This window comes from Oncorhynchus tshawytscha, linkage group LG29 (genome assembly GCF_018296145.1).
Source record: "Oncorhynchus tshawytscha isolate Ot180627B linkage group LG29, Otsh_v2.0, whole genome shotgun sequence".
Classification (NCBI taxonomy): Eukaryota; Metazoa; Chordata; class Actinopteri; order Salmoniformes; family Salmonidae; genus Oncorhynchus; species Oncorhynchus tshawytscha.
Window position 1 is genome coordinate 25,681,198 of NC_056457.1, and position 15,319 is coordinate 25,696,516.

The 15,319-nt window shown below is 47.5% G+C and overlaps 1 pseudogene; it reads left to right on the forward strand.

The window, feature by feature from the left end:
* The first annotated feature begins 325 nt into the window (after window positions 1-325).
* The window catches only part of LOC112227476, a 41,984-nt pseudogene continuing 26,990 nt past the window's right edge, over window positions 326-15,319 (forward strand).

Consider the following 15,319-nt stretch of genomic DNA (forward strand, 5'->3'; position numbering starts at 1 on the left):
AGAGTTGGATGACCGTTCAAATCGATTTTTTCCCAGTCGGAGCTCGTTCTTTTTCGAGTTCCCAGTTGTTTTGAACGCAGAATATTCCCAGACCCACTTTACCTCGGCACCTATAATAGTTTTCTCTCTATAAATGAATATGTATTTAATATACCGTGTATTGCATTGTGGGCATTTGTATATCATGAATAAATATAGGTTAACTACACCTTTCTACTATTAGAAAGGTGTAGTTAATTGCCGAAATTCCGCGACCCGGAAATAATGTTTTAGTGTTGCTGACGAGCCGCTGATGTGCCACACACCCACTGACTGAGGAAGGCGGAGATGAAACGCTATCACCTCCCTCCTTTGAGCTGTCAGTTGACAGCGCAACACCGAGCCGGAAGCATCGTAGGAAATAACACAGATTTGATAAACCGTAGATTTTTAGATTTCTCCTCTTTGTCACTGCAATAACGGTTGGGACACTAGCATATTTTGAGGGTGACCAACGAACGCGTAAGAAACAGAAAATCTAAAAGGACTGACTAGCTTTCTAGTTTAGCAAGCTATATCGTTAGCTTTGGCCAGTGCAGCCGCTGCTCTGCAACAGCTAGCTAAGGACGGAGTGTGTAGTAGGCAGGCGAGCTCCGTTGGAATCTAAAACCTAAGGCAAATTAGAGTATCTAGCTAATACAGAAAAGACTACAGTTGTTTTTGATTGCTCGCTAGCTAAATGCAGAGTGTAGGTGGTCATTGAGAGGCTACTCTCCCAGCTCCATAACGAACTGTCACTGACTGGGTGATATCCAGCCAATTGCCACTAAAGATGGCTACAGCGAGCAGCATTGCCGCATCTATTGCGAGCAAGACGAAGAAAAAACACTTCGTGGCTCAAAAAGTGAAGCTTTTCCGAGCCAGCGACCCTCTGCTCAGCGTCCTCATGTGGGGAGTCAACCATTCGGTGAGTCTGTCCATTGGGGTTGGTTAGTGGTGGTCAAATCGATGTTTTCATGACCCTGTACTACTAAACATAACGTTAAACTAGCTAGAAATAGTGTCAGATATGTGTCAAAGTGTGATTTGAGTTGACAGACTCGAGACTCAGGCGCAAATCAGGGGTGACGGCTAGCAGTAGTTATCCTCCTGGCAATGCAAATGTGCACCTTATCGCAACAGGCTTGATTTTAAATTCCACTTGGCAACAATTCACTTCTAACTAGTTAACTAATTAGCCTTTCAGAGGGTGTTGGATAGATTGTCTGTCGTGTCTCGATTCTCCATTACTTGCCACACTGACTTTGGTCAATGTGAATTGCTGATAGAACAGTTGTAATAATAATAGTCAACTCTGCACTCTTGATGTGACATACTACAAGTAGCTTAGTGTGTGGGTGGGTCGGTGGTATAAACTCTCCGAGCTCTCAGGGTCCAGTATCTTGAGAGAACAGATATTCCCATGTCAGAGAGCTTATCATCGATCCCTTCCTCAATGTCTCTTTCAGTCACTGTGACTGCACAGAAGGCACAGTTAGAGCCATATAGCCTAACAGGCTCACTGTCCCAATGTTTCATGACATAACATACTCATTTGCATTGGAACTAGAATGTTGCGATTGTTTGGGATATTGAAGTTCCAAACCTCAGTTTGCTGAATTCTTTAGCCGACATCTGAGTGTCTCTTCAAAATATATATATTCACCATTCAATTCTCTCTGCAATGCTACACTGGCCTTTTTTAAAGGAAGAGATGTTTACTGTACGTGTTATATCTGGCATGCTAAATTGGAGGCTACAGACAAACTGAGGGGTTTTAAAAAGTGAGCAGAGGTTATTTATTAGCTGTGCCTGAAAGGATTACCCCAGCCTAGCCAGCAGAGGAAACCAGAGTTTGCTTTAAACAGAAAGTTGGTCCAAGAATAAACCGTGGCTGTGTGTCTAAGAGTGAAGTGTTGGCCAGACAGTGGTGTTCTCCCTCAGTCACGCTGCATCAGAGGCTGGTCAGTCCACCTCAAAATTCTACATGAAAACGGTCTCTTAGGGTGCAGGGTTACTAGTGTGTATGACAAGAGGGGGGCACACTATATGGAAACAGTGTTGATTGTGATCTGCTCAGGGCCTAACTAAGCAAAGACTAGCATGTCACGAGCCACAGGAGGTTTCTAGTCCCAGTCACATCTGTGTAAGTCAGGAAGAGGATCCAAGGGAGGTACAGTTGAAGTCGTAAGTTTACATACACCTTAGCCAAAAACATTTAAACTCTGTTTTTCACAATTCCTGACATTTAATCCAAGTAAAAATTCCCTGTCTCAGGTCAGTTATGATCACCACTTAAATTTAAGAATGTGAAATGTCAGAATAATTGTAGAGAGAATGATTTATTTCAGCTTTTATTTCTTTCATCACATTCCCAGTGGGTCAGAAGTTTACATACACTCAATTAGTAGTTGGTAGCATTGCCTTTAAATTGTTTAACTTGAGTCAAATGTTTCGGGGAGCCTTCCACAAGCTTTTGTGGGGGGTGGGGCGAGAGACCACCACCGTCTGGCCAACACTTCACTCTTAGACACACAGCCACGGTTTATTCTTGGACAAACTTTCTGTTTAAAGCAAACTCTGGTTTCCTCTGCTGGCTAGGCTGGGGTAATCCTTTCAGGCACAGCTAATAAATAACCTCTGCTCACTTTTTAAAACCCCTCAGTTTGTCTGTAGCCTCCAATTTAGCATGCCAGATATAACACGTACAGTAAACATCTCTTCCTTTAAAAAAGGCCAGTGTAGCATTGCAGAGAGAATTGAATGGTGAATATATATATTTTGAAGAGACACTCAGATGTCGGCTAAAGAATTCAGCAAACTGAGGTTTAGAACTTCAATATCCCAATTGAGGTCAGGGCTTTGTGAAGACCACTCCAATACCTTGAGGCACAGTTGTATTTTTGTTTAATCAGACCAGAGGACATTTCTCCAAAAAGTACTATCTTGTCCCCATGTGCAGTTGCAAACCATAGTTTGGCTTTTTTATGGCAGTTTTGGAGCAGTGGCTTCTTCCTTGCTGAGCGGCCTTTCAGGTTATGTTGATTATAGAACTCATTTTACTGTGGATATAGATACTTTTGTACCTGTTTCCTCCAGCATCTTCACAAGGTCCTTTTCTGTTCTGTGATTGATTTGCACTTTTCGCACCAAAGTATGTTCATCTCTAGGAGACAGAACGCGTCTCCTTCCTGAGCGGTATGACGGCTGTGTGGTCCCATGGTGTTTATACTTGCATACTATTGTTTGTACAGATGAACGTGGTACCTTCAGGCGTTTGGAAATTGCTCCCAAGGATGAACCAGACTTGTGGAGGTCTATAGTTCTTTTTTTTTCTGAGGCCTTGGCTGATTTCTTTTGATTTTCCCATGATGTCAAGTAATGAGGCACTGAGTTTGATGGTAGGCCTTGAAATACACCCAATTCACTCAAATTATGTCAATTAGCCTATCAGAAGCTTCTAAAGCCATGACATCATTTTCTGGAATTTTCCAAGCTGTTTAAAGGCACAGTCAACTTAGTGTATGTAAACTTCTGATCCACTGGAATTGTGATACAGTGAATTATAAGTGGAATAATCTGTCTGTAAACAATTGTTGGAAAAATGACTTGTCATACACAAAGTAGATGTCCTAACCGACTTGCCAAAACTATAGTTTGTAAACAAGACATTTGTGGAGTGGTTGAAAAACGAGTTTGAATGACTCCAACCTAAGTGTATCTAAACTTCCGACTTGTATCTCAACCAGCGTGTCACTACCACAACAGTTTAGCCCTACATGAAATTATATCCCAGTGGTAGTTTCCTTCGCCAGGCTTGTCGTGACCACACCTTGGACTGGAATACTTATGTTAGCTCCAGAGAGGGCTGGCTCAGTGGGCTTATGTGGTCCTCTTTAGTCTCAGACAGTATCTGGGTTTGATTCCCAGCCAGCTAGCCCTAGCCAACATGTCCAAACCTTTTGTGTTGTTGCATTGCCTAACACTCGACAGGGTGATGGATAGAATAGTTTTATGCCAGAAGCTGCTTGTTTTCCAGGTACCCACCTCCTGATCACCAGTCTCTTTCTTGTGGACTTTGCAACACTGCACTAACTGATCAGTTTAGAGCTTATTTCTTTCCGTACTGCTTAACCACTAGTTATTTTATTTGTGACTATAAAATGTTTTCAGTGTGAACTTAAACAACTAAAACCACATGTAAAGTATGTTGTTTACATCATCTTTAAGAACTAACAACCACCAAAATACAAACTAGACAGGCAGAATCTAAAATGTAAATAATGTCATGGCATGGAGCCCCCATTTAATTTAGTTATAATTTGAGTCCCTCAGATAGCATAAGAGAACAATCTCTCAGCCCCATGACAAAATGTGTAGATTTTCAGTAAATTTGCTTTAAAACAGCCAAATCCTGCCTCTGTGGCCAAGAGGAGGGTCTGTAAAACGTTCAGTCGGAGACCACTCCATTGGCCACGCTCACTACCACTACCCCTCCAACGCTAACTTTGCCACCTCTGCTATAAAATAAAATAAATCCTAGGGGAAATACTGTATTGAGGGTGATAGTTGAGGTTCTTGTAGAATTCTGGTTGGAAAAAGCCTGCTGATTGTGTGAGAGCTGTTGTCTTTCCCCAAGTTTGAGTAGGGGTTAGATGGGATGTCTGCTAGCGACAACACTGGAATGGAGAGAGGGGGAGGCCTGACAATGTGTACACACACACACACACTCTGAGGCTGGCAAAGAAACAGAACCCTCCTTATCTCCTGAGAGACCCATCAATTAAACCCAGTGCTTTCTGGAAACTCGCCAGTACTCTGCATTCCTGTTGCTGGAACATCAGGACTGACGTAGACAACTCAACTGGTAGTCACTAGATGGCCATGGTAGAGAGAACAGGGGAGTCACTAGATGGCCATGGTAGAGAGAACAGGGGAGTCACTAGATGGCCATGGTAGAGAGAACAGGGGAGTCACTAGATGGCCGTGGTAGAGAGAACAGGGGAGTCACTAGATGGCCGTGGTAGAGAGAACAGGGGAGTCACTAGATGGCCATGGTGGAGAGAACAGGGGAGTCACTAGATGGCCATGGTAGAGAGAACAGGGGAGTCACTAGATGGCCATGGTAGAGAGAACAGGGGAGTCACTAGATGGCCACGGTAGAGAGAACAGGGGAGTCACTAGATGGCCACGGTAGAGAGAACAGGGGAGTCACTAGATGGCCATGGTAGAGAGAACAGGGGAGTCACTATATTACTTGATTTGATGCAGCACCTCTACCGTAGGTCATTCAAATCACAAATTGCGTTTGTGATTTTAAAGCCTCGGCTGTTTGATTGGTGGTAGTGAGTGACAGCAGACAGAAATGTCTGTCTATGATGGTTCCCTCTCCACACGGAGTTTGTTAATCCCCCCCCGTCTGACACCCAAAGCCTCAGACATTCCTACTCTGTCTTAACACCCTGAGGATATAGGACTTAGTTTAGAGAGAGACACCCTGACTGTTGACATGCAGCCCAGCCGTTTTGCCGTCCAGCAACATCCCAGGCAGGAACCTGTGGCACTCCATCCACGGACAGGCGGTTGAGAAATACTGTTTTCTAGAATGTCTGTACACCTCTGCTGAATCATCATCATACATAGTGAGGGAAAGAAGTATTTGATCCCCTGCTGATTTTGTATGTTTGCCCACTGACAAAGAAATGATCAGTCTATAATTTTACTGGTAGGTTTATTTGAACATTGAGAGACAGAATAACAACAACAAAAATCTAGAAAAACGCATGTCAAAAATGTTATAAATTGATTTGCATTTTAATGAGGGAAATAAGTATTTCACCCCTCTGCAAAACATGACTTAGTACTTGGTGGCAAAACCCTTGTTGGCAATCACAGAGGTCAGACGTTTCTTGTAGTTGGCCACCAGGTTTGCACACATCTCAGGAGCAATTTTGGCCCACTCCTCTTTGCAGATCTTCACCAAGTCATTAAGGTTGAGGCTGACGTTTGGCAACTCGACCCTTCGGCAACTCGAACTTTCAGCAACTCGAACCTTCAGCAACTCGAACTTTCAGCAACTCGAACCTTCAGCAACTCGAACCTTCAGCTCCCTCCACAAATTCTCTATGGGATTAAGGTCTGGAGACTGGCTAGGCCACTCCAGGACCTTAATGTGCTTCTTCTTGAGCCACTCCTTTTTTGCCTTGGCTGTGTGTTTTGGGTCATTGTCATGCTGTAATACCCATCCACAACTAGAGGTCGACCGATTAATCGGAATGGCCGATTAATTAGGGCCGATTTCAAGTTTTCATAACAATCGGAAACCGGTATTTTTGGGCGCCGATTTCCGATTATTATTTTTATACCTTTTATTTAACTAGGCAAGTCAGTTAAGAACACATTCTTATTTTCAATGAAGACTTAGGAACGGTGGGTTAACTGTCTTGTTCAGGGGCAGAAAGAGAGATTTTCACCTTGTCAGCTCAGGGGTTCCAATCTTGCAACCGCACAGTTAACTAGTCCAACGCTCTAACCATTGCACTCCATGAGTAGCCTGCCTGTAACACGAATGTAGTAGAAGCCAAGGTAAATTGCTAGCTAGCATTAAACTTATCTTATAAAAAAAACAATCAATCATAATCACTAGTTATAACTACTGATCCAGTTTAGCAGGCAATATTAACCAGGTGAAATTGTAATTTCTCTTGCGTTGATTGCACGCAGAGTTAGGGTATATGCAACAGTTTGGGCCGCCTGGCTCATTGTGAACTAATTTGCCAGAATTTTACATAATTATGACATAACATTGAAGGTTGTGCAATGTAACAAGAATATTTAGACTTAGGGATGCCACCAGTTAGATAAAATACTGAACAGCTCCGTATTTCACTGAAATAATAAACGTTTTGTTTTCGAAATGATAGTTTCCGGATTCGATCATATTAATGACCAAAGGCTCGTATTTCTGTGTGTTATTATGTTATAATTAAGTATTCCAAAGCAATACCACAACAACAAAAAAGATGGCGTATGAGACAGTCACAGAATGGCACTTGGTCCAGACAGATTAACTCATTATTTGCTCTGTTTAATCGTTGGACGTCTTTTGAGTTCAATGTCATTACATGATAAAAATGTTATGTACATTGTTTTGACACAGCCATGTATGCATTCATTTGACTTTGGTCAAAAAAAACAATATAACTACAAAACAACAATGATAATCATTTATTTGAAAGGTACATCTCCTGACGAACTGGATAAATGAAGATCGAGGTCCATTCACAATACAGGTGAATGCATAGCAGGGCTTGACAAAGGTCCGTTGGGGATTTTGGCAATGAGGCTTTTTTTAATCTACTTCCAGAGTCAGATGAACTGATGCTACCATTGTTATGTCTGTGTCCAGTATCAAGGAAGTTAGAGGTAGTTTCGCGAGCCAATGCTAACAAGCGTTGACTGGATTTCTAGCCAATGGTATCTATCCTAGTGACTTTACCCTGCCTTCGTGTACGTACCTCATGATCTGGTACTCCTTGTATATAGCCCGACGCTTGTGTATTTTATTTTATTCCTCGTGCTGCTATTTCTTTATTATTTTTAAACTCTGTATCGTTGGGAAAGCCTCGTACGCAAGTCTACAACAGTTAGTCATCTTCTGCACATTTATCACGCCAGTGTTTAATTGCTAAATTGTAATTATTTCACCACTATGGCCTATTTATTGCCTTACCTCCCTTATCTTACCTCATTTACATACACTGTATATAGATTTTTTTCTAATGTGTTATGGACTGTATGTTTTGTTTATTCCATGTGTAACTCTGTTTGTGTCGCACTGCTTTGCTTTCTTGGCCAGGTCGCAGTTGTAAATGAGAACTTGTTCTCAACTGGCCTACCTGGTTAAATAAAGGTGTAATAAAATAAAAATATTCAGTGCATTGGACAGTTAAAAACCATGCTCTCTCCCCTGCTGCCTATTCCTCCGTCCCTCTCCCCCTCGCTCTCTCCTGCTGCCTATTCCTCCGTCCCTCTACCCCTCGCTCTCTCCCCTGCTGCCTATTCCTCTGTCCCTCTACCCCTCTCTCTCTCTCCTGCTGCCTATTCCTCCGTCCCTCTACCCCTCGCTCTCTCCCCTGCTGCCTATTCCTCTGTCCCTCTACCCCTCTCTCTCTCTCCTGCTGCCTATTCCTCCGTCCCTCTACCCCCTCTGTCCTGCTGCCTATTCCTCCGTCCCTCTACCCCTCTCTCTCTCTCTCCTGCCTATTCCTCTGTCCCTCTACCCCCTCTCTCTCTCCCTGCTGCCTATTCCTCCGTCCCTCTACCCCTCTCTCTCTCTCCTGCTGCCTATTCCTCTGTCCCTCTCCCCCTCTCTCTCTCTCCTGCTGCCTATTCCTCCGTCCCTCTACCCCTCTCTCTCTCTCCTGCTGCCTATTCCTCTGTCCCTCTACCCCTCGCTCTCTCTCCTGCTGCCTATTCCTCTGTCCCTCTACCCCTCTCTCTCTCTCCTGCTGCCTATTCCTCTGTCCCTCTACCCCTCGCTCTCTCTCCTGCTGCCTATTCCTCTCCCCCCCTCTCTCCCTGCCTATTCCTCCGTCCCTCTACCCCTCTCTCTCTCTCCTGCTGCCTATTCCTCTGTCCCTCTACCCCTCGCTCTCTCCTGCTGCCTATTCCTCTGTCCCTCTCTCTCTCTCTCTCCTGCTGCCTATTCCTCCGTCCCTCTACCCCTCTCTCTCTCTCCTGCTGCCTATTCCTCTGTCCCTCTCCCCCCTCTCTCTCTCCTGCTGCCTATTCCTCTGTCCCTCTCCCCTCTCTCTCTCTCCTGCTGCCTATTCCTCCGTCCCTCTACCCCTCGCTCTCTCTCCTGCTGCCTATTCCTCTGTCCCTCTACCCCTCTCTCTCTCTCCTGCTGCCTATTCCTCCGTCCCTCTACCCCTGCTCTCTCCCTGCTGCCTATTCCTCGTCCCTCTACCCCTCTCTCTCTCTCCTGCTGCCTATTCCTCTGTCCCTCTACCCCTCGCTCTCTCCCTGCTGCCTATTCCTCCGTCCCTCTACCCCTCTCTCTCCCCTGCTGCCTATTCCTCTGTCCCTCTCCCCCTCTCTCTCTCCTGCTGCCTATTCCTCCGTCCCTCTACCCCTCGCTCTCTCCCCTGCTGCCTATTCCTCCGTCCCTCTACCCCTCTCTCTCTCTCCTGCTGCCTATTCCTCTGTCCCTCTACCCCTTGCTCTCTCTCCTGCTGCCTATTCCTCCGTCCCTCTACCCCTCTCTCTCTCTCCTGCTGCCTATTCCTCTGTCCCTCTACCCCCTCTCTCTCTCTCCTGCTGCCTATTCCTCTGTCCCTCTCCCCCTCTCTCTCTCCCTGCTGCCTATTCCTCTGTCCCTCTCCCCCTCTCTCTCTCTCCTGCTGCCTATTCCTCCGTCCCTCTACCCCTCTCTCTCTCTCCTGCTGCCTATTCCTCTGTCCCTCTACCCCTCTCTCTCTCTCCTGCTGCCTATTCCTCCGTCCCTCTACCCCTCTCTCTCTCTCCTGCTGCCTATTCCTCTGTCCCTCTACCCCTCTCTCTCTCTCCTGCTGCCTATTCCTCTGTCCCTCTCCCCCTCTCTCTCTCTCCTGCTGCCTATTCCTCTGTCCCTCTCCCCCTCGCTCTCTCTCCCCTGCTGCCTATTCCTCCGTCCCTCTACCCCTGTCCCTCTGCCTATTCCTCTGTCCCTCTACCCCCCTCTCTCTCTCCTGCTGCCTATTCCTCTGTCCCTCTCCCCCTCTCTCTCTCCCCTGCTGCCTATTCCTCCGTCCCTCTACCCCCTCGCTCTCTCTCCTGCTGCCTATTCCTCTGTCCCTCTCCCCCTCTCTCTCTCCCCTGCTGCCTATTCCTCCGTCCCTCTCCCCTCTCTCTCTCTCCTGCTGCCTATTCCTCTGTCCCTCTACCCCTCTCTCTCTCTCCTGCTGCCTATTCCTCTGTCCCTCTACCCCTCTCTCTCTCTCCTGCTGCCTATTCCTCCGTCCCTCTACCCCTCGCTCTCTCCCTGCTGCCTATTCCTCTGTCCCCTCCCCCTCTCTCTCTCTCCTGCTGCCTATTCCTCCGTCCCTCTACCCCTCTCTCTCTCTCCTGCTGCCTATTCCTCCGTCCCTCTCCCCCCTCTCTCTCTCCTGCTGCCTATTCCTCCGTCCCTCTACCCCCTCTCTCTCTCCTGCTGCCTATTCCTCTGTCCCTCTACCCCTCTCTCTCTCCCCTGCTGCCTATTCCTCTGTCCCTCTACCCCTCTCTCTCTCTCCTGCTGCCTATTCCTCTGTCCCTCTACCCCCTCTCTCTCTCTCCTGCTGCCTATTCCTCTGTCCCTCTACCCCCTCTCTCTCTCCTGCTGCCTATTCCTCTGTCCCTCTACCCCTCTCTCTCTCCTGCTGCCTATTCCTCTGTCCCTCTACCCCCTCTCTCTCTCCTGCTGCCTATTCCTCTGTCCCTCTACCCCCTCTCTCTCTCCTGCTGCCTATTCCTCTGTCCCTCTACCCCTCTCTCTCACTCCTGCTGCCTATTCCTCTGTCCCTCTCCCCCTTGCTCTCTCTCCTGCTGCCTATTCCTCCGTCCCTCTCCCCCTTGCTCTCTCTCCCCCTGTCTTTCTGAGCCAGGGACTATGTCTGGGTCTGTGTGTGACGTAAAGGCTGTTCCTATTAATAGCCACAGGATTGACCTACAACTATTATGTGGTGAATATGGATGAAGAACAGAATAGATGGGATATCACAAAGGACCTGGATTCCCCAGGGACCAGCCGAGCACATTCAGAGTGTGTGGTGTACGTGCCTGTCTTTCCACATGGTCTGTCACACTTCTTATGTCTGGGTGGTCGGGTTGGAGAGGGGCAACTTGATGAACCAGGAGAGGGCGTCTTTTGTGCACAGTTGGGGGTCAGGACCTCTGTTGCGCCCTCTACTCTGTGTGTGTGTGTGTGTGTGTGTGTGTGTGTGTGTGTGTGTGTGTGTGTGTGTGTGTGTGTGTGTGTGTGTGTGTGTGTGTGTGTGTGTGTGTGTGAGAGAGGTGTCCACTGTAGCATGGCGTAGAGCAGAGAGAAATAATGTTATGCCAGAGGAGACAAGGACATTGATTTAAAATATAGCTTTAGTCACCAGCAGTAGATATCCTAGTGCCCTCGTTGCCCTGCATGGCTACCAATGTGTGTACAGTAGGCCCCACCAGAAGTGAATGGTGTGTGTAAAATCACATTTTATTTGTCACATGCACCGAATGCAAAAGGTGTAGACCTTACTGTGAAATTCTTTCTTACAAGCCCTGAAGCTACACTGCAGAATTATTTTAAAAGTAAGACAATATTTGCTAAAAATCTATATACACAGTACCAGTACCATCTATATACACAGTACCAGTACCATCTATATACACAGTACCATCTATATACACAGTACCAGTAACATCTATATACACAGTACCAGTACCATCTATATACACAGTACCAGTACCATCTATATACACAGTACCAGTACCATCTATATACACAGTACCAGTACCATCTATATACACAGTACCAGTACCATCTATATACACAGTACCAGTACCATCTATACACAGCACCATCTATACACAGTACCAGTACCATCTATACAGTACCAGTCAAAAGTTTGGACACACCTACTCATTCAAGGGTTTTTCTTATTTTTTACTATTTTCTACATTGTAGAATAATAGTGAAGACAAAACTATGAAATAACACATATGGAATCATGTAGTAACCAAAAAAGTGTTAAACAAATCAAAATACATTTTAGATTCTTCAAAGTAGACACTTTCTCTTGACAACTTTGCACACTCTTGGCATTTTCTCAACCAGCTTGCCTGTAATGCATTTCCAAAAATCTTGAAGGAGTTCCCACATATGCTGAGCATTTGACTGCTTTTCCTTCACTCTGTGGTCCAACTCATCCCAAAACAAGGTGGTGTTGGTAGTAGTAGTACCAGGTGGTGGTGTTGGTAGTAGTAGTACCTGGTGGTGGTGGTAGAAGTAGTACCTGGTGGTGGTGGTAGAAGTAGTACCTGGTGGTGGTGGTAGTAGTAGTACCTGGTGGTGGTGGTAGTAGTAGTACCCGTGGTGGTGGTAGTAGTAGTACCTGGTGGTGGTGGTAGTAGTAGTACCTGGTGGTGGTGGTGGTAGTAGTAGTACCTGGTGGTGGTGGTAGTAGTAGTACCTGGTGGTGGTGGTGGTGGTAGTAGTAGTAGTACCTGGTGGTGGTGGTGGTAGTAGTAGTAGTACCTGGTGGTGGTGGTGGTAGTAGTAGTACCTGGTGGTGGTGGTGGTGGTAGTAGTAGTACCTGGTGGTGGTAGTAGTAGTAGTACCTGGTGGTGGTGGTAGTAGTAGTACCTGGTGGTGGTGGTAGTAGTAGTACCTGGTGGTGGTGGTAGTAGTAGTACCTGGTGGTGGTAGTAGTACCTGGTGGTGGTGGTGGTGGTAGTAGTACCTGGTGGTGGTGGTAGTAGTAGTACCTGGTGGTGGTGGTGGTGGTGGTAGTAGTACCTGGTGGTGGTGGTAGTAGTAGTAGTACCTGGTGGTGGTAGTAGTAGTACCTGGTGGTGGTGGTAGTAGTACCTGGTGGTGGTGGTAGTAGTACCTGGTGGTGGTGGTGGTAGTAGTAGTACCTGGTGGTGGTGTAGTAGTAGTAGTACCTGGTGGTGGTGGTGGTAGTAGTAGTAGTACCTGGTGGTGGTGGTGGTAGTAGTAGTAGTACCTGGTGGTGGTGGTGGTGGTGGTGGTAGTAGTAGTAGTACCTGGTGGTGGTGGTGGTGGTACCTGGTGGTAGTAGTAGTAGTACCTGGTGGTGGTGGTGGTAGTACCTGGTGGTAGTAGTAGTAGTACCTGGTGGTGGTAGTAGTAGTACCTGGTGGTGGTGGTAGTAGTAGTACCTGGTGGTGGTGGTGGTAGTAGTAGTACCTGGTGGTGGTGGTGGTAGTAGTAGTACCTGGTGGTGGTGGTGGTAATAGTAGTACCTGGTGGTGGTGGTGGTAGTAGTAGTACCTGGTGGTGGTGGTAGTAGTACCTGGTGGTAGTAGTAGTAGTACCTGGTGGTGGTGGTAGTAGTAGTACCTGGTGGTGGTGGTAGTAGTAGTACCTGGTGGTGGTGGTAGTAGTAGTAGTACCTGGTGGTGGTGGTAGTAGTAGTAGTACCTGGTGGTGGTGGTGGTGGTAGTAGTAGTAGTACCTGGTGGTGGTGGTGGTAGTAGTAGTACCTGGTGGTGGTGGTGGTAGTAGTAGTACCTGGTGGTGGTGGTGGTAGTAGTAGTAGTACCTGGTGGTGGTGGTGGTAGTAGTAGTAGTACCTGGTGGTGGTGGTGGTAGTAGTAGTACCTGGTGGTGGTGGTGGTGGTGGTGGTAGTAGTACCTGGTGGTGGTGGTGGTAGTAGTAGTAGTACCTGGTGGTGGTAGTAGTACCTGGTGGTGGTGGTGGTACCAGGTGGTAGTAGTACCTGGTGGTAGTAGTACCTGGTGGTCGTGGTACCTGGTGGTGGTGGTAGTAGTAGTACCTGGTGGTGGTAGTAGTAGTACCTGGTGGCGGTAGTAGTAGTACCTGGTGGTGGTGGTAGTACCTGGTAGTAGTACCTGGTACCTGGTGGTGGTAGTAGTAGTACCTGGTGGTGGTAGTACCTGGTGGTAGTAGTACCTGGTGGTGGTACCTGGTGGCGGTAGTAGTAGTACCTGGTGGTGGTGGCAGTAGTACCTGGTGGCGGTAGTACCTGGTGGCGGTAGTAGTAGTACCTGGTGGTAGTAGTAGTACCTGGTGGCGGTAGTACCTGGTGGGTAGTAGTACCTGGTGGCGGTAGTACCTGGTGGCGGTAGTAGTGGTAGTACCTGGTGGTGGTAGTAGTAGTAGTACCTGGTGGTAGTAGTAGTAGTACCTGGTGGTAGTAGTAGTAGTACCTGGTGGTGGTGGTAGTAGTAGTACCTGGTGGTGGTGGTACCTGGTGGTGGTGGTGGTGGTAGTAGTAGTACCTGGTGGTGGTGGTAGGTAGTACCTGGTGGTGGTGGTAGTAGTAGTACCTGGTGGTGGTTGTAGTAGTAGTACCTGGTGGTGGTAGTACCTGGTGGTGGTTGTAGTAGTAGTACCTGGTGGTGGTGGTGGTAGTGGTGGTAGTACCAGGTGGTAGTGGTGGTAGTACCTGGTGGTGGTGGTAGTAGTACCAGGTGGTGGTGGTGGTAGTAGTAGTAGTACCTGGTGGTGGTGGTAGTAGTAGTACCTGGTGGTGGTGGTAGTACCAGGTGGTAGTAGTACCTGGTAGTGGTGGTAGTACCAGGTGGTAGTAGTAGTACCTGGTGGTGGTGGTAGTAGTACCAGGTGGTGGTGGTGGTAGTAGTACCAGGTGGTGGTGGTGGTAGTAGTACCAGGTGGTGGTGGTGGTAGTAGTACCAGGTGGTGGTGGTAGTAGTAGTACCAGGTGGTGGTGGTAGTAGTAGTACCTGGTGGTGGTGGTAGTAGTAGTAGTACCTGGTGGTGGTGGTAGTAGTAGTACCTGGTGGTGGTGGTAGTAGTAGTACCTGGTGGTGGTAGTAGTAGTGGTGGTAGTAGTACCTGGTGGTGGTGGTGGTAGTAGTAGTACCTGGTGGTGGTGGTAGTACCAGGTGGTAGTAGTACCTGGTAGTGGTGGTAGTACCAGGTGGTGGTGGTGGTAGTAGTAGTACCTGGTGGTGGTGGTAGTAGTACCAGGTGGTGGTGGTGGTAGTAGTACCAGGTGGTGGTGGTGGTGGTAGTAGTAGTACCTGGTGGTGGTGGTAGTAGTAGTAGTACCTGGTGGTGGTAGTAGTACCTGGTGGTGGTGGTAGTAGTAGTACCTGGTGGTGGTGTAGTAGTAGTAGTACCTGGTGGTGGTGGTAGTAGTAGTACCTGGTGGTGGTGGTGGTAGTAGTACCTGGTGGTGGTGGTGGTAGTAGTACCTGGTGGTGGTGGTGGTAATAGTAGTACCTGGTGGTGGTGGTAGTAGTAGTAGTACCTGGTGGTGGTGGTAGTAGTAGTAGTAGTACCTGGTGGTGGTGGTAGTAGTAGTAGTACCTGGTGGTGGTGGTAGTAGTAGTACCTGGTGGTGGTGGTAGTAGTAGTACCTGGGTGGTGTAGTACCAGGTGGTGGTAGTAGTAGTACCTGGTGGTGGTGGTAGTAGTACCAGGTGGTGGTGGTGGTAGTAGTACCAGGTGGTGGTGGTGGTGGTAGTAGTAGTACCTGGTGGTGGTGGTAGTAGTAGTACCTGGTGGTGGTGGTAGTAGTAGTAGTACCTGGTGGTAGTAGTAGTAGTACCTGGTGGTAGTA